We start from the raw sequence: 19611 nt of genomic DNA on the forward strand, positions 1-19611 counted from the left end.
GCTCCCAGCGCGGAATGGGTACTAACCACCTGCCCGCCCACTCACGCAGCCGCGAACTTTGAAATTCTGTCGGACTCGAGAATACAGCTATATATATATCTGCCCTATGAACAAACAAAAATAAATAATTTTTTAAGTAAATTGTATTTTTCCTAACTATACAAACCCGAGGTCCTTTACATTAGGGATTACTTTCAGGCGTAGGCCGTTGAACTTCAAACAAGGTGGTTAGGCACTTAACTACTGTCCGGGAGGCAGGAGTACGGCCTGCCTGGAGGTAAACATTCCAATTTGCCTTTCGGCCCAGCTATCAGATTGAGGGGTGGCATGAGGTGGGTATAGTAAGACCTCGGGTTTGTATAGTTAGAAAATACAATACATTTAAAATTGTTATTTGTTCACACAACATACAAAACCCTCGTCCATTAGAGACACTGATTGGAGGGAGGAATTCGATAAAGTCTCTCTGAACTGACTGGAGTTCACCACGCCTTGTCTTCCCCTTCCTGGTCGTGAGAGCGCTGAAGGAAAATCCACCCACAAAGATCAGGTTGTAAGAAACGCAGGATCAGTTGTCAGACTTCTGGATCCCTTTGCATGAAAGAGGAAACGTCAGTTCATGCAAAGTAGGCTAGGAAGAATTTGACGTCGGATGACAATAAGGCAAATACAAGCATTGGGTTTGTCTCATAGTAATGGTCTCCTTCCTCCCTAAAGAGGAAGGGAGGGTGGGTTGTTTCTATTAACCTGAACGGAAAAAGGACGGAGCTCCTGTTATGTGCTTACCTGCCTCGACATCACCCGTCCATGTGCTTGTAACGCACGCCCGCTCCTGCCCGTGGGAAGAGAGCTTGTGATGGGAGAAAGTAAAGAGAGGCCAGTCACCAACATTCAATCTCCCAATCACAACCATACAACAGGTGGGGCAAAGATGCGCAAATCTAATCCTGTTAGAGGAGCTGATAAGCTACACAACTTGTGGCTGTTTCACCACAGGACCCAAGGAAAAAAGTGTCCAAGACTTGTGTGTAAAAACATCTCGGAGGTAGGAGGAGATGAAGGTAGTCTGTTGGGATCACACACCTGCTCAGCACCTGTGGTACCGGCTATTATTCTTTCCGAATGCGTAGGGACGGACCAATGCTGGGCGGACTCATGAGCTCTCGGACTAAGCATACCGTGTCATCTTCTCTCCTGCAGCAGAGCACGCCTCCTTATCTCAAAGCCAGAAAGAGATGGTGTTCTGGACACTTCTTTCTTGGTCGAAATAGTGCTAACAAAGAGTTGCTCACACTCAGGTTGGAGGTGCCGCAGTCCTCTTCACAGATAGCGCCGCAGCACTCCAACAGACACAGTAGCATCTCGCCTGGTTCATTACCTACAAAGTCCCCAGGAGGGGATCGTATGATTCGGAACCAAAAGGCCAGGGACCAAGGGTTCTGAGTCTTCGCACGAACCGGGATGAAATCGAGCTTAACTGATCCTCATTCCCCGGTGTGTTTAACATCGTAAGGAGTCTGCTTGCCAACTTTCGCCAACTAGGGCAAGCAGGAAGACGGCCCTGGAGGGTCAGATCTCGTCTGGCCCACTCTCTTAGCTACCGCATGGTGCACGGCCAGGCCTCTTAAGACGAGAGTCACATCCCACGCAGGGGCCTGGAGATCCCTGCGGGCAAGACCGCTCAAGCTTCTTCATGAGAGAAATCTCAAGGAGGAGGAGATGCTCATCTTTTCTCTCACGTAAGACTAGGCCAGGCGCACGGTAGCCTTGCATGAAACGTGAGACAGCTTCTCATGCATGAAGACAGGAAGTCCGCACCTGCTGAACAGTAGTCTGCCCGAGAGATACCGACGACACCAACCAAAGAAGACTGACCACTTTCCTGGTATACCGTGAGGATCTTCTATGTATCCCGCTATCTCTGCTGCGCGGCGCGTAAAAGCCTCTCGCTCAAAAGAGATGGTGGATAACCTCCAGCCGGAAGAGACAGGGAACAACTGCCAGGTGGAACCGGTCATGGAGGTTGACACAGAAGGCAATAGGGGATCTCTCGTGCCTCGGAGAGAGAGCTAGCCGGTCTGGTACTCAAAACGGCCTGCGCGCCTATGCCACTCAGAGTCATTCTGAGATTCGGGCACATCACTTCATTGGATCACCGCGAATCGTGGACAGAATGGGGAAAGGCGTAAGCGCCGAGATTGTCCCACGGGTGTTGGAACGGATTCTCCCGCAGCGCCCATGCGTCCGCACGACAAACAGAAGATTCGAGCTTCTGTTACCGGTATGAACAGATCGATGCTGAACGCCCCAACAGGTCGAACAGCCTCGCTTACTCCTGATGGAGGGACCATCTGGCCCTACCACCTGGTTTCGGCGGTTGAGCTTGTCTGCCACAAATATCTCTTGCCTGGAATGTACCTGGCTGATAGCTCTAACGAGTGAGCCACGGCCCACTCGTGCACCTGCATCGTCAACTGGTGAAGCTGGTGGGTCACCAGTCCCCCCTGCTTGTTGACGTATGCCACTACTGTGGTATTGTCACTCATCAGTGCCACGGAGTGTCCCATCACTCCGTGGTATTGTCGCTCATCAGTACCACGGAGTGTCCCAACACTCGATCCCGGAATTCTTGGAGGGCCAGGAAGGCCGCCTTGAGTTCTAGGATGTTGATGTGAAGGTGCTCGCTATCTCGTACACACCCTGAAAGTCAGCAACCTCCAGGTGTAAGCGACCCATCCTCGGTCGAAGGTCCGAGAACAGAAGCATGTCTGGAGTGGGGAGTATGCAAGGATAACTTATCAAGAGGTTCCTGTCGCCTAACCACCAGTGAATGTCCTTTCACCGGAAAGAGGAATGAGGAAGGACTGGGGGTCTGCACTGACCAATACTCCTTTAGTCTCCACTGGAGAGACCGCAGGTGAAGACGCCCATGAGGTACTAGCTTCTCCAAAGACGACAGGTGACCAATGACGACTTGCCATTGCTGAGCTGGTTGCTCCTGCCGTGACAGGAACAGCTGTGCTGCCTGCCTGAACTTGCTGATACGAGAGTCCGAGGGAAAGACTTTCGCTGCCACCGTGTCTATCAGCACAGGTACTTTGTCCTCTGCTTGGGGCAAGGATCTGACTCTCCAGATTTACCATGATCCCTAGATCCCGCCAAAACTCGAGGAGACAATCCCTGTCCTGTAGCAACTGTGAGCGAGAGCTCGCCAGGACTAGTCAGTCGTCGAGATACCTCAGAAGATGTATCCCGTGCGAGTGGGCCCAAGCTGGCATGAGAGAGAATACTCTCGTGAACACCTGGGGAGCGTCGAGCCCAAAGCAAAGTGCCCTGAATTGGAAGACCGACTCGAGGACAAAGCGAGATACTTCATGCAGAGGATGGATGGATGGGTATTCGAAATAAGCATCCCTCAAGTCCACCGTAAGCATGAAGTCGTTCTCCCTGATGGAGGACAGCACAGTTTGCGCTGTTTCCATCATGAACCGAGTCTGGCGGCTCAAGGGAGAGAGGTCTATGACCAGTCTCCATCCCCCTGAGGCTTTCGCTACGAGAAAGACGCGGCTGTAAAAGCCTGGAGACTGGTCCGACACGACTTCTACAGCACCCTTGCTCAGCATGGCTCTCACTTCTTGCTGTAGCGGCGTCCTTCGGGACGAACCTGGAAGATGTTTGGAGATGGACCAGAGAGTAGGTGAGGGGAGGCCGAGACTCGAAGGCTAGTAGATATCCCTCCGAAGGATATCCACTATCCAGGTCTCGGCCCGTGACGCTGCCAAGTTGCCCGAATAGCCTCACAGGCACCCCACCTTCGCAGCTTTTAAACGCCGCCCTAGCATTTCCCTCTACCTCGTCCCTTTACCGCTTGGAAAGTAAGCTGAAAAGGGCGAGGAACCCCTTCTCGGGCAGAAGAAGGCTGAGTTTCTCGACCCCTTCGAAGACTGGACTTTAGGGCCATGGCGCCAGCTCGGGCTGAAGACCTGGCTGCAGTGGGGTGCACATCTCGGAGGTCTTGGCCACTGCCTGGTGGACAAGCCGTGGCTGTCATCAGCACGGCGCTTGTCCACCGCAAAGGCCCACCAACTCTCTAGGAAGAGAGAGGAGGAACCCCAGCAACGTCCATCTCAAGGGCGAGAAGACCCGACCTACAGACCTGGCAAGCGAGAGAGAACGGCATCCCTCCGCTTTAGCACTGTCTCGCCAGGTTTGCAGTCTGGGTGGGCGAGGTAAGAAACAGCCTCACCTCCAGACTGGGTACAGTCCCCAGCGGAGTCCTCCCCACAATAATAGCGCCTGAGGAAGCAGCCACCTCGACACTGTGAATGACCACAGATCGAGCCAGGAGACTGCTTGGAAGGCCGCCATGGCGGTGGAGTTTCCAGGGCTGGCAGCTTTGTTGAGAGAGGACAGGCTCTGCAGTCACTGGAGCGCAACCACAGACCCGGATCCAAACGAGTCAGGTCCGGGTCAACCTGTTTGGTCAGCAGCGCCCCTTCCACTGGAGCGTAGAAACGCTTCTGACGAGGCAGAGGAGGAGGAAGAAGCTTGTCCGAGCGGCTCAAACAAAGCGAACTGTCTTGCCCAGACACAAGACTGTTCACCTGGTCGAGCACCCTCGAAGGCGCGGACCACGGCAGTCCTGCACCAGTCTCCTGGGTTCCTTCTTTGGTCCCTGTAGCGATTCGGGAGCACGATGGACGATCCACAGACGCAGGCCGTGGTCCTTCCTCGCAGGGTCATTTTTGCTGACTAATCAGCACGATAACCTCAGCAAAAGTTCTCTGTATTTAGGGGGTGTCCACATCCTGGGGCAGAGGACCCTGGAGTTCCTCCCGAACTACTCTCCCTGCATGAGGAAGAACCTCGGCAGACCCGCGTGGATCTTCCTGAACTACGTGGGCGTAGGACCTGGTCGAGCCAAGAACCAAGCCAGGTTCGTATCCCCATGCAGTAAAACTCTGAGGAGAACACTCCCCAGAGCTCCTCCTTCACTCACGCCCCTGGAAGAAACCACGTGAGGACAGGCGAGAAGATCGGGAGCTCCCACTGGCTTTACTGGCAGAACCAGCAGAGGTGGGGCTTGAGCGCCTACCAAACTCCACGTGATGACGTAGCCCGGTCGACACCGCTTTCAGCCCAGGCAGAAGCGATCTCCCGAGGAGCCGGAGCGGCTCGCGGACAGCCGCGCACCTCGCCTCCCCCTAGCCAGGCTGGGCCACGGACGGGCCGACTGGGAGGAGCCTAACGCGGCTGGCTGGCGAGCTGCGCTGTCCTCTCTGACGCGCCCCAGCCTCTTTCAAGGCAGGAGCTCGAACGGAGTAGGACTTCTCTTCCTACCTCTCCTTATGCTTACCAAGGCCGAAGCACTATCCCGGGAACCTGACTGGCAACTGAAGGAGTGCCAGCAGGAAGAGGACGAGCACCTGCATGTCCCGGCTCTTTCTCTCGCCACACGCCCTGGTCTGTACGGCGAGAAGTTTCTAAGGAGACCCGGGTACTCGGAGTAACTCACGAACGAGTGTCTGACGTGGACTTGCTGGCCTTAGATGCAGGACGTTTCTTAGGCGCAGCGGGGGGGAGTGCCGAACTTGGTCTGCACGCCCTTGGCTCCCGGTGCCCCTGGCCTGGAGGCCGGGGCAGAGGTTCCATGATCCGAGGATTGGGAAGAGCTGACGAGAGATCCCACTGCCTTCCCTGTGGAAGGAGGCAGACCCTTAGAAGTCTTGGTGCGAGATTTCTTTGGGGGGGGAGGCAGACTTCTTCTTCTTCGGCTGCGAAGCCTTGGAAGGAGAAGCGGAAGAAGCAGCAGACGAAGACGATGAAGATGACGAAGATGAAGATGAAGACGACGACACCTTCTTAGACCTCTTCTTCCTCTTCACCATCTGCTTCAGGAACGTTGTCAAGTCACCAAGCCAGGAAAGCGAGGCCGCAGACTCAGGAACAGCAGGAGGGGCTGTAGCAGAAGGCACATCCGCGCGTCAGCCAGGAACAAAAGTGGACGGGGCCGGGAATGCAGGCGCCGCCCCTCCCATGTGAAGATTCAAGTCGGGCCGTGCCAGGGTCGATGGAATGGGGACGGAAACAGATGAAGGGCCGGGCTGGAAGGTCAGACGAGGAACAGCATTCGAAGACAGGCCAGGGTCAGCAACAGGGGCAGCGACAGTCACATATGGTATGATGACGCTACCATGGTGGGCAGCCAGCACGCTGAATGAGCCAGGGCTGGAGGCAGTTGAACAGCGCAGGTTGCACCGCAGGTGACGCCGACACTTGGGTGTCCAGAAGCGATGCAACTGACACCAGCATTCGGGCAATCCTCAAAAGGTGACGATGTAGTGGCGACTGTCGTTGCCGGTGCGGGCCGACTGGAGCGGGGGCAGTGGGAGCCAATCCTCCAGTGACGAGCCAGGTGGCCCAGGTGCGCTGGGTGATGATCTTGAACGTGTCTGGCATCCAGTCCGAACTCGGAAGCAAAAGTCGGGCAATACACGAAGTTCTACTCTCCGGAGGAAAAAAACTCTCCAGAACGGAAGAGACCCCAGAGAGGGGATGTCGTCCAACTTCTTCGCGCCCTTCCCACAAACGATGAAACGTAAGAGGAAGGGGGAGAGGGGAGCAAGCAGGGAAGTCGCGCCAGGAGGGAGAAACAAGTTCGACACATTCAAGCACCAATGGAGCTCGCCGGGGCGATTTCGGGATCACTTTGGTAGGCTTACGACGTAACGCCTCCTTCCTTCAAAACTTGCCCCCATTGCTCGGAGGACCACTAACAACACTCACTACAGGATCGTCGCGAACACACACGCCCCCTGAAAGATGTACAGAGGGCGCAGGGTCCACGCTTCACTGCAGGATCTAAAGGAATAACATTTCTACCCTACCCCGACACACACGCTGGGGATAGGAGGATTTAGCTGATTTCTCCATGATAATGAAAAACAAGAAAGAATTTCCCACCAAAAGAGAAGAAGTACAGCTGTCAGGCAGAGAGCGATGAAGAACAACGTCCGAACGCTACGACGGCCAAAAGCAAATTGGAATGTTTACATCCGGGCAGGCATTACTCCCGCCTCCCGGACAGTAGTTAACTGCCTAACCACCTTGTTTGAAGTTCAATGGCCATTTCCAGCCTACGCCTGAAAGTAATCCCTAATGTAAAGGACCTCGGGTTTGTATATTGTGTCGGAACAAAGATATTTTCAAATTCAAAATGTGATACTACTGATTCAAAGCAAAACGTGACTACAAAATTTAGACCCAAACAAAGGACACAAAAGAAATAAAACTGAAGACTCCTACTGCGTCCTGGTTCCCACCAGCTGCTGACTGCATTATTCTTTACAGCCTTTTGTTTAGGCTTCTGTTCATGTTTCTGATATTTACCTTTTTTTTGTGCTTTTATGTTCATCCCCAAGGGGTCACCGGTAAGAGACAGTGCCCATTTTCCAGGTGAACGAGTAGTTACCAAACCGAAGGGGCCGGGCTACTCACAGCCCCCTTGGACAGCTTAGGCTGGCCCAGGAAGATTACAACAGGTCAGCCAACATAGATTTGGGATACCCTGCTACCAAAATTTTGACCAAAGTAAAATAAATAACACATGGGAAGACTCAAGACGACTTCTGCAGACTGCCCCCCCCTCCCCCCCACCAGTCACCAACCTCAATATTGACCTCAGGTTGGTTTGCTGAAGGACGGGAGCAGGATCTCCCACCTCCTCCAGGCAGAAGCTTCGTCCATGTCTCTGATTTCGAGTGTTACCTGGGGTCCAGGGGGGGCAAAGCCACTCCCCTCCCCTGCCAGGTCAGGCAAGTCTCTAAGTCAGTGTAGAAAGGTCAAGACATGGCATTCTAGGAAAGGTCAGCTGTTTCATTTCTGACCTTTTTTCTGTTTTACCCAGTTTTTGCCCTTTGACGGTCCTCCGAAGGTGGAGGTCCTACAGACGGCGCCCTCTGGGGCGCGAGGGGGCAGTGCCCGAAGCAGAGGGGCTGGGGGGCGGGGCAGTCACAGATGACCCGTGGGGCAGGTCATCCTACATCAAGTACTGGCTCTGAGGAAAGAGCCTACTCAAGCATCTAGGATGGGCCTCAGAAGTGACCTCTCATTAGGCCTCGCTTCGGCTTCAAACTCCCACAGATGAAGTGACGTCATGACAAGAATGATAGAGAGGGGAAATATATATCCATATAAATTACCTTTATTGCTGTCAGTTGAAACGTCGCGCCTCGCCTTCCTTCACATCAACAACAATAACAGGATTCACGCGGCTGTGGTAGTAGTAGTAGTGGGTGAGGGTTCTCTTTGAAACGGCTCCTCTCACACTCCTTCTATTTCTCCTTCGCTTTGTGTTTGATGAAGGATATTTCAGTGTGTCTCTTATTGATTCCTTCCTGTTAAGTATATGTAAATATGTTTTCTCATAAATTCCTCCCTATCAAGTATATTATTATTTATTTGTGTGACTGTGGGCAATGCTACTTGAATGGCTGCTTCCCTCTGTTGTTTATATAGATAATAACAGTATGTTGCGGAGTTGGTTCCGTCAGTAGGAACCTTCCTTTTGTAACCTAGAAACTGGCATTTTCACCAGACACCTGTCTGAAGCATCTCATCATTGTACGTCACTGATATTGACACAGAAACTTCTATATAGTATGTGACTGCATTTATTATCTACTCAGTAACAACATCGAGTTCATTGTTTCCTATCTCTGATGCACACTTAAATCAGCAGACATTTGAATGCCTCTCATTGTGTACTTTCAGACGGCGTTCGTTGTCCTTCTCAGTAAAAAGAGCCAAAAGTAAATAGAGTTATTGTACTTATAAATGTGACTAATATTGCATTCTTCGCAGATTATCTACTTTCCACCGCACCTGTTAAGACAAGGAAACAGTAAATGTGCCTCGTAAAAATTAGTGAATTTGTAATTTATTTTAAGTAATATGACTTAAATCTGTTATGATTCACTTGTATATATTACAATTTTTCATCAAATCTCACATACTGAAAATATTTTACTTATATCAATCTATTTTTCGGTTTTATCGCAATCGAAATTTGGTATTGTTTCTTACTGATCGTATCAGTCTATGTGATTATTTTCATTAACAAATATAAATGAAAGGTTATCTTTCACTATTCATCACATATATATACAGTGTATATATATATGAGTTATTTTGCCTTTAACTTATACTTTTAGGTTCACTCTGACCATGAATTAAGGTCAGTTTGAACATGACACGACCTCGAAACGTAAATCTTCATTCAGTTTTATGGGCAATATCTAATTTCTACTGGACTCCATAGAAGCAACATGTCTGCATTGTATACTGCTTCTGCTCCAGTAGCCTTAATTGTTGTTGTTTTGCTTCAAGAAGAAACCCCAAAGAAAGCGTCGGAGGAGGAGAACGAGGAGGAGGAGGAAGGACTGGTACTACTACAAGAGGAGAAGTGGAAATAGCCACGAAAATCTACTCTCAGACTTGAGATTAATTTTTCATTGTTTACGTTCCTTATAATATCCATAAATACTTTTCTTATATCTTATATTCTGCATGTTTCTAGTTTTCCATTCTCTACATTTTTTATATAATAATGTTTGTCATATTTTGCTGTATTTTACGTCTTTCCATCGCATAAAACAACGGTATTATATATATAGTTATATAATTGCTACACAGTTAAGATACTGAAGCCCATAACTACTCACCGAAGTGGGTTCATCTGTGGTGTCAGAATGCCCAAGGTCATCTCTCTACGGTAGCCTATTAACTGCCTCTGCAAGAGTTTCTAGGTCTCGTAGAAATAAGAACATTTCCCGAAAGAAATATGATGTCGATTCACAGACTTCATCAGAGCCTGCGCCAGACTTCTTCGAATACAATAATCTTCTTCAGTTCTTTCCTAAAGATTGTCCCAGGCGAAGTAAGCTTCTTCTTTATATCGTGTAGGGTAGATTTTGGGTATTTCTCTCAATATTTCCCGAGTGTTATTGCATAGTCCTTCCGTTCCTTATTTTTGTTGCTATGCTCCTCTGTTTCACGTTCGAGGGGGATGGCATCCACTTGTATAAGCGAATCCATTCTCTTAAAAAATCCTTCTCTGCTTCCTTGAAACTCTGGCTGGCTCCGGACAACACTTCATAGCAGTGGTGAGGTGAAAGTGAGGTTCGTTGTCTCAATACCACCTCAAACAAGAGACTTGTTACGGTCAACTTTGAAGATTTTGTTTTCATATTGTTGAACAGCCTTCAACCTACAAATTCAATATTTCTGACAATACTGGCATATTAGTCAAATAATATTTACCATATAGGGGCACCCTTAGGGAACATGACCCTACTCTCTCTCTCTCTCTCTCTCTCTCTCTCTCTCTCTCTCTCTCTCTCTCTCTCTCTCTGTAAGGAAAAGTCACAATAACCATATGTTAAAATAAGACAACTCTCACTATCATGTACGATAGAGCAATCTGTGTCTTAGAAATCATAACCCTGCGTCTCTCTCTCTCTCTCTCTCTCTCTCTCTCTCTCTCTCTCTCTCTCTCTCTCTCTCTCTCTCTCTCTCTCTCTCTCTCTCTCTCTCTCTCTCTCTCTCTCTCTCTCTCTCAGTCAAGAGAAGTCACAGTGACTATATCTTAAAATAAGACAATTCTCGCTATCATGTACGATAGAGCAATCTGTGTCTTAGAAAACATGACCCTGCGTCTCTCTCTCTCTCTCTCTCTCTCTCTCTCTCTCTCTCTCTCTCTCTCTCTCTCTCTCTCTCTCTCTCTCTCTCTCTCTCTCTCTCTCTCTCTCTCTCTCTCTCTCTCTCTCTCTCTCTCTCTCTCTCTCTCTCTCTCTCAGTCAAGAGAAGGCACAATGACTTTATTTTAAAATAAGACAATTATGTACGATAGAGAATCTGTCTTAGAAATCATAACCCTTTTCACTATTATCTCTCTCTCTAGAGAAATCTGTCTTAGAAATCATAACCTCTCTCTCTCTCTCTCTCTCTCTCTCTCTCTCTCTCTCTCTCTCTCTCTCTCTCTCTCTCTCTCTCTCTCTCTCTCTCTCTCTCTCTCTCAGTCAAGAGAAGTCACAGTGACTATATCTTGAAAAAGACAATTTTTGCTATCATGTACGATAGAGCAATCTGTGTCTTAGAAAACATGACCCTGCGTCTCTCTCTCTCTCTCTCTCTACTCAGCAACTCTCTCTCTCTCTCTCTCTCTCTCTCTCTCTCTCTCTCTCTCTCTCTCTCTCTCTCTCTCTCTCTCTCAGTCAAGAGAAGGCACAATGACTATACCTTAAAATAAGACAATTTTCACTATTATGTACGATAGAGAAATCTGTCTTAGAAATCATAACCCTGGGTCTCTCTCTCTCTCTCTCTCTCTCTCTCTCTCTCTCTCTCTCTCTCTCTCTCTCTCTCTCTCTCTCTCTCTCAGTCAAGAGAAGTCACAATGACGATATCTTGAAATAAGACAACTCTTGCTATCATGTACGATAGAGAAATCTGTCTTAGAAAGCATGACCCTGCGTCTCTCTCTCTCTCTCTCTCTCTCTCTCTCTCTCTCTCTCTCTCTCTCTCTCTCTCTCTCTCTCTCTCTCTCTCTCTCTCGTACTCCGCAACTCTCTCTCTCTCCCTCTTAGTCAAGAGAAGTAACAATGACTATATCTTAAAATAAGACAATTCTCGCTATCATGTACGATAGAGCAATCTGTACCTTAAAAACATTACCCTGCGTCTCTCTCTCTCTCTCTCTCTCTCTCTCTCTCTCTCTCTCTCTCTCTCTCTCTCTCTCTCTCTCTCTCTCTCTCTCTCTCTCTGTCAAGAGAAGTCACAATGACTATATCTTAAAATAAGACAATTTCACTATCATGTACGATGGAGTAATCTGTGTCTCGTCTCGGGGAACATTATGCCCTAATTGCAAATTGGAGATTCAATACAACGTACGCCGTAATTTGCTCATTACGACGACATAATGCCTGGATCACACACGGGTGATTCAAGATCGGGACCGTCGTAGCGGCCGAATTACGACCCCCCTATACTCTAGGTACGACCAAAGTCTGCATCAGTCGGCATGATTCCTTACCGAGTCGCCGAGTTTGACGACGTCCGCTTAGTGATGGCGGACGTGCAAGGCTGCACAGCACCTGTGCGGTCGAGTCACGACGGCTGTCAAAAGTCGCCATGTCATGCCACGTGATGCAACTGTGTCGTAATGTCATCACGACTGACGAGACGGCGTCAGCATTGGATTACGTCAGATGTAGCTGGCAATGTCAGCATGCACCATCCAGTAGACGTCGGAAGAAACGCCATGCGTTTCCTTATCCGACGACACCGAGAAGATGTTGGGGGAATGGCTCCATGAGCACCCCTTTCTGTATCACAGGGGCCTTACGGACTTCAAAAACGTGGCAAAGAAGATGCGCCTCTTGGCAGACAAGGCCAAGTCCCTCAACAAGCCATTGGCTGCAGCGCAGCTCAACAAGTGGTTGAAGTCCACAAGAGCGAGGTATGGGCGGTTGACGAAGACAAAGAGCGGTCAGGCAGCCGCGAGGGACCTCACGGACAGGAGTCAGGGAGAAGTGGATCCTGACGACATTCAGCAGCTTCCTCGGGAAACACATTGTCCGTCAGAAGAAGCCAAAGACCCTTGGGTTGAAAGAGGTAATTGTTCTGCCCTGTACAGTATTGGTTTCATATGTTGTTTGTTCCTGATTATTAAATATCTTAATGCAAAGGTTTTCATGTTTCATATATGCTGTTTCCAAAATTATTAATACATTTCCATTTTTCTTTCTCTGCAGTCCGCTGCTGGTGGAGATGATGACGAAGTGAGTATCGTCCCCGCCATCGAGGACAGGAGGCCTGCGAAGAAGAAGTAGTAGTTTGATGAGCGGGAGGGTGACGAGTGCGTCCTTGATAAGGTTAATATTTCATTATTTTCAATCTTGAAACATATAACAAACATAAATAAAGATAAAATCCACGAAGGAAACGGAAACACTGGCAGCACTCCAGTGTTTCCGTTTCCCTCGTGGATTTTATCTTTATTTATATATTCATCACGTTCCATATTTTCGTGATTCAGTTATACATATAACAAACATGTTGATGAACTTTTGATTAATGTTTGAGTTTCGTAACATTAACTATATAGAAATTTTTTATTGTACGGTTTTTTCCTGTTTTTCATTTCTGCAACGAAATTTATTACTTCTGTGTATTTATTAACAATATTTCTTTGTATTTTCTTAGGTCATCAAAAATGCTGAAGCAGCCAAGAAGGCCCTGTTTGGGCACCTTCAGCCAGCTTCCAGAGACGCCCATTGGAATCTCTTCCTGAAGAAGGATTTTTCTGAGGTTGACCTGCTCTTCTACTCCTACATGGGTATGGAGCTGGTCTGCGTTGCTGGGAGGACGAAGAAGGTGACGGCAGGAGGGAAAGGAAATTCAAAGCGGGTTTTGAACTGTTCACACACACAAGGTGTTCGGTTTTGGAAATGGAACAAGACTCACGGTCACCGCATCTTTAGCCCCTCAGCCTCCCATTGCTTCAACATCCTTTGCCCCTCAGCTTCCTGTTGCCTCAACATCCTTCACCCCTCAGCCTCCCGTTGCTTCAACATCCTTTGCCCCTCAGCCTCCCGTTGCTTCAACATCCTTTGCCCCTCAGCCTCCCGTTGCTTCAACATCCTTTGCCCCTCAGCCTCCCGTTGCTTCAACATCCTTTGCCCCTCAGCCTCCCGTTGCTTCAACATCCTTTGCCCCTCAGCCTCCCGTTGCTTCAACATCCTTTGCCCCTCAGCCTCCCGTTGCTTCAACATCCTTTGCCCCTCAGCCTCCCGTTGCTTCAACATCCTTTGCCCCTCAGCCTCCCGTTGCTTCAACATCCTTCGCCCCTCAGCCTCCCGTTGCTTCAACATCCTTTGCCCCCTCAGCCTCCCGTTGCTTCAACATCCTTTGCCCCTCAGCCTCCCGTTGCTTCAACATCCTTTGCCCCTCAGCCTCCCGTTGCTTCAACATCCTTTGCCCCTCAGCCTCCTGTTGCTTCAACATCCTTTGCCCCTCAGCTTCCTGTTGCCTCAACATCCTTCACCCCTCAGCCTCCCGTTGCTTCAACATCCTTTGCCCCTCAGCCTCCCGTTGCTTCAACATCCTTTGCCCCTCAGCCTTCCTGTTGCCTCAACATCCTTTGCCCCTCAGCCTTCTGTTGCTTCAACATCCTTTGCCCTCAGCCTCCCGTTGCTTCAACATCCTTTGCCCCTCAGCCTCCCATTGCTTCAACATCCTTTGCCCTCAGCCTCCCCTCAGCCTCCCGTTGCTTCAACATCCTTTGCCCCTCAGCCTCCCGTTGCTTCAACATCCTTTGCCCCTCAGCCTCCCGTTGCTTCAACATCCTTTGCCCCTCAGCCTCCCGTTGCTTCAACATCCTTTGCCCCTCAGCTTCCTGTTGCCTCAACATCCTTTGCCCCTCAGCCTCCCGTTGCTTCAACATCCTTCACCCTCAGCCTCCCGTTGCTTCAACATCCTTTGCCCTCAGCCTCCCGTTGCTTCAACATCCCTTGCCCTCAGCCTCCTGTTGCTTCAACATCCTTTGCCCCTCAGCCTCCTGTTGCTTCAACATCCTTCACCCTCAGCCTCCTGTTACTTCAACATCCTCAGCCTCCTGTTGCTTCAACATCCTTCACCCTCAGCCTCCTGTTACTTCAACATCCTTTGCCCTCAGCTTCCTGTTGCCTCAACATCCTTCACCCCTCAGCCTCCCGTTGCTTCAACATCCTTTGCCCTCAGCCTCCCGTTGCTTCAACATCCTTTGCCCCTCAGCCTCCCGTTGCTTCAACATCCTTCCCCTCAGCCTCCTGTTGCTTCAACATCCTTTGCCCTCAGCCTCCCGTTGCTTCAACATCCTTGCCCCTCAGCCTCCCATTGCTTCAACATCCTTCACCCCTCAGCCTCCCGTTGCTTCAACATCCTTTGCCCCTCAGCCTCCCGTTGCTTCAACATCCTTTGCCCCTCAGCTTCCTGTTGCCTCAACATCCTTCACCCCTCAGCCTCCCGTTGCTTCAACATCCTTTACCCCTCAGCTTCCTGTTGCCTCAACATCCTTCACCCCTCAGCCTCCCGTTGCTTCAACATCCTTTGCCCCTCAGCCTCCCGTTGCTTCAACATCCTTTGCCCCTCAGCCTCCCGTTGCTTCAACATCCTTTGCCCCTCAGCCTCCCATTGCTTCAACATCCTTTGCCCTCAGCCTCCTGTTGCTTCAACATCCTTTGCCCCTCAGCCTCTGTTGCTTCAACATCCTTTGCCCCTCAGCCTCCCCTCAGCCTTGTTGCTTCAACATCCTTCACCCTCAGCCTCCCATTGCTTCAACATCCTTTGCCCCTCAGCCTCCCGTTGCTTCAACATCCTTTGCCCCTCAGCCTCCTGTTGCTTCAACATCCTTCACCCCTCAGCCTCCCGTTGCTTCAACATCCTTTTGCCCCTCAGCCTCCCGTTGCTTCAACATCCTTTGCCTCCCATTGCTTCAACATCCTTGCCCTCAGCCTCCCGTTGCCTCAACATCCTTCACCCCTCAGCCTCCCGTTGCTTCAACATCCTTTGCCCCTCAGCCTCCCGTTGCTTCCTTTGCAACATCCTTTGCCCAACATCCTTCACCCTCAGCCTCAACATCCTTCACCCTCAGCCTCCCGTTGCTTCAACATCCTTTGCCCTCAGCTTCCTGTTGCCTCAACATCCTTCACCCTCAGCCTCCCGTTGCTTCAACATCCTTTGCCCCTCAGCCTCCCGTTGCTTCAACATCCTTGCCCCTCAGCCTCCCGTTGCTTCAACATCCTTTGCCCCTCAGCCTCCTTTGCTTCAACATCCTCAGCCTCCCATTGCTTCAACATCCTTCACCCCTCAGCCTCCCATTGCTTCAACATCCTTTGCCCCTCAGCCTCCCGTTGCTTCAACATCCTTTGCCCCTCAGCCTCCCGTTGCTTCAACATCCTTTGCCCCTCAGCCTCCTGTTGCTTCAACATCCTTTGCCCCTCAGCCTCCCGTTGCTTCAACATCCTTTGCCCCTCAGCCTCCCGTTGCTTCAACATCCTTTGCCCCTCAGCCTCCTGTTGCTTCAACATCCTTTGCCCCTCAGCCTCCCGTTGCTTCAACATCCTTTGCCCCTCAGCTTCCTGTTGCCTCAACATCCTTTGCCCCTCAGCTTCCTGTTGCCTCAACATCCTTTGCCCCTCAGCTTCCTGTTGCCTCTCAGCCTCCCTCCCCTGTTGCAACATCCTTTGCCCCTCAGCCTCCCGTTGCTTCAACATCCTTCACCCTCAGCCTCCCGTTGCTTCAACATCCTTTTCCTTGCCCCTCAGCCTCCCGTTGCTTCAACATCCTTTGCCCCTCAGCCTCCCGTTGCTTCAACATCCTTTGCCCCTCAGCCTCCCGTTGCTTCAACATCCTTTGCCCCTCAGCCTCCCGTTGCCAACATCCTTTGCCCCTCAGCCTCCCGTTGCTTCAACATCCTTTGCCCTCAGCCTCCTGTTGCTTCAACATCCTTTGCCCTCAGCCTCCCGTTGCTTCAACATCCTTGCCCCTCAGCCTCCCGCCCCAACATCCTCAGCCTCCCGTTGCTTCAACATCCTTTGCCCCTCAGCCTCCCGTTGCTTCAACATCCTTTGCCCCTCAGCCTCCCTGTTGCTTCAACATCCTTTGCCCTCAGCCTCCGTTGCTTCAACATCCTTTCCCCTCAGCCTCCTGTTGCCTCAACATCCTTTGCCCCTCAGCCTCCTGTTGCCTCAACATCCTTTGCCCCTCAGCTTCCTGTTGCCTCAACATCCTTTGCCCTCAGCCCTCCTCAACATCCTGCCCTTCAAACATCCTTTGCCCTCAGCCTCCCGTTGCTTCAACATCCTTTGCCCTCAGCCTCCTGTTGCCTCAATATCCTTCACCCCTCAGCCTCCCGTTGCTTCAACATCCTTACCCTCAGCTGTTGCCTCAACATCCTTTGCCCCTCAGCCTCCCGTTGCTTCAACATCCTTGCCCCTCAGCCTCCTGTTGCTTCAACATCCTTTGCCCTCAGCCCTCAGCCTCCCTTCCTGTTGCCTCAACATCCTTTGCCCTCAGCTTCCTGTTGCTTCAACATCCTTCACCCTCAGCCTCCCGTTGCTTCAACATCCTTCCTCAACATTGCCCTCAGCCTCCCGTTGCTTCAACATCCTTTGCCCCTCAGCCTCCTGTTGCTTCAACATCCTTTGCCCTCAGCCTCCTGTTGCTCAACATCCTTTGCCCCTCAGCCTCCTGTTGCTTCAACATCCTTTGCCCTCAGCCTCCTCAACATCCTTCACCCCTCAGCCTCCCAGTTGCAACATCCTTTGCCCTCAGCCTCCCGTTGCTTCAACATCCTTTGCCCCTCAGCCCTGTTGCCTCAACATCCTTTGCCCCTCAGCCTCCCATTGCTTCAACATCCTTTGCCCCTCAGCCTCCTGTTGCCTCAACATCCTTCACCCAACATCCTCAGCCTCCCGTTGCTTCAACATCCTTTGCCCCTCAGCCTCCCGCCTCCATCCTTTGCCCCTCAGCCTCCCGTTGCTTCAACATCCTTTGCCCCTCAGCCTCCCGTTGCTTCAACATCCTTTGCCCCTCAGCCTCCCGTTGCTTCAACATCCTTTGCCCCTCAGCCTCCCGTTGCTTCAACATCCTTTGCCCCTCAGCCTCCCGTTGCTTCAACATCCTTTGCCCCTCAGCCTCCCGTTGCTTCAACATCCTTTGCCCCTCAGCCTCCCGTTGCTTCAACATCCTTTGCCCCTCAGCCTTCTGTTGCTTCAACATCCTTCACCCCTCAGCCTCCTGTTACTTCAACATCCTTTGCCCCTCAGCCTCCTGTTGCTTCAACATCCTTTGCATCCTTTGCCCCTCAGCCTCCCGTTGCTTCAACATCCTTTGCCCTCAGCCTCCCGTTGCTTCAACATCCTTGCCCCTCAGCCTCCCGTTGCTTCAACATCCTTTGCCTCCCTGTTGCCTTCAACATCCTTGCCCTCAGCCTCCCGTTGCTTCAACATCCTTTCAGCCTCCTCAACATCCTTTTTGCCCTCAGCCTCCTGTTGCTTCAACATCCTTTGCCCCTCAGCCTCCCGTTGCTTCAACATCCTTGCCCTCAGCCTCCCGTTGCTTCAACATCCTTTGCCCTCAGCCTCCCGTTGCTTCAACATCCTTTGCCCCTCAGCCTCCTGTTGCTTCATCATCCTTCACCCCTCAGCCTCCTGTTGCTTCATCATCCTTTGCCCCTCAACCTCCTGTTGCTTAACAGTCCTTTGCCCCTCAGCCTCCGGTTGCTTCACCATCCTTTGCCCCTCAGCCTCCTGTTGCTTCACCATCCTTCGCCCCTCAGCCTCCTGTTCCTTCACCATCCTTTGCCCCTCAGCCTCCTGTTGCTTCAACATCCTTTGCCCCTGAGACTCCTGTTGCTTCATCATCCTTCGCACCCCAGCCTCCTGTTGCATCCTCAACATCCTTGCCCCCTCAGCCTCCCGTTGCTTCAACATCCTTTGCCCCTCAGCCTCCCGTTGCTTCAAACATCCTTTGCCCCTCAGCCTCCTGTTGCTTCAACATCCTTTGCCCCTCAGCCTCCCGTTGCTTCAACATCCTTTGCCCTCAGCCTCCCCTTCAACATCCTTTGCCCCTCAGCCTCCCGTTGCTTCAACATCCTTTTCAGCCTCCCGTTGCTCAGCCCCTCAGCCTCCTGTTGCAACATCCTTTGCCCCTCAGCCTCCTGTTGCCTCCTCAGCCCCTTCAACATCCCATCCTCAGCCTCCCGTTGCTTCAACATCCTTTACCCCTCAGCCTCCCGTGTTGCCTCAGCCTCCTCCTGTTGCCATCCTTTGCCCCTCAGCCTCCCGTTGCTTCAACATCCTTTGCCCCTCAGCCTCCTGTTGCCTCAACATCCTTTGCCCCTCACCCCTCAGCCTCCCTCCCGTTGCTTCAACATCCTTTGCCCCTCAGCCTCCCGTTTAACCCTCAGCCTCCCGTTGCCTCAACATCCTTTGCCCCTCAGCCTCCCGTTGCTTCAACATCCTTTGCCCCTCAGCCTCCCGTTGCTTCAACATCCTTTGCCCCTCAGCCTCCCGTTGCTTCAACATCCTTTGCCCCTCAGCCTCCTGTTGCTTCAACATCCTTTGCCCTCAGCCTCCCGTTGCTTCAACATCCTTTGCCCTCAGCCTCCCGTTGCTTCAACATCCTTGCCCCTCAGCCTCAACATCCTTTGCCCCCCTCAGCGTTGCTTCAACATCCTTTGCCCCTCAACATCCCGTTGCTTCAACATCCTCAGCCTCCCGTTGCTTCAACATCCTTTGCCCCTCAGCCTCCCGTTGCTTCAACATCCTTTGCCCCTCAGCCTCAACATCCTTTGCCTCCCAGCCTCCCGTTGCTTCAACATCCTTTGCCCCTCAGCCTCAGCTTCAGCCTCCCGTTGCTTCAACATCCTTGCCCCTCAGCCTCCTGTTGCTTCAACATCCTTTGCCCCTCAGCCTCCCGTTGCCTCAACATCCTTTGCCCCTCAGCCTCCCGTTGCTTCAACATCCTTTGCCCCTCAGCCTCCCGCCCAACATCCTTTGCCCCTCA

The 19611-nt window shown here is 51.3% G+C and overlaps 2 protein-coding genes across 2 annotated transcripts in view; one reads left to right on the forward strand and one right to left on the reverse strand.

Annotated features, from left to right (window-relative positions):
* Positions 1–8267, reverse strand: part of LOC136838191 (uncharacterized) — a 217875-nt gene extending 209608 nt beyond the window's left edge. Inside the window, exon 1 of the mRNA XM_067103073.1 lies at positions 8202–8267. The gene's annotated coding sequence lies outside the window, so the exon portion shown is untranslated. The remainder of the gene's footprint in view (positions 1–8201) is intronic.
* LOC136838140 (zinc finger protein 585A-like) overlaps positions 1–19611 on the forward strand; it is a 376081-nt gene that overhangs the window by 160661 nt on the left and 195809 nt on the right. The gene's annotated exons all lie outside the window — the stretch shown is intronic.

Source organism: Macrobrachium rosenbergii, unplaced genomic scaffold (genome assembly GCF_040412425.1).
Source record: "Macrobrachium rosenbergii isolate ZJJX-2024 unplaced genomic scaffold, ASM4041242v1 171, whole genome shotgun sequence".
In the NCBI taxonomy this organism is placed as follows: domain Eukaryota; kingdom Metazoa; phylum Arthropoda; class Malacostraca; order Decapoda; family Palaemonidae; genus Macrobrachium; species Macrobrachium rosenbergii.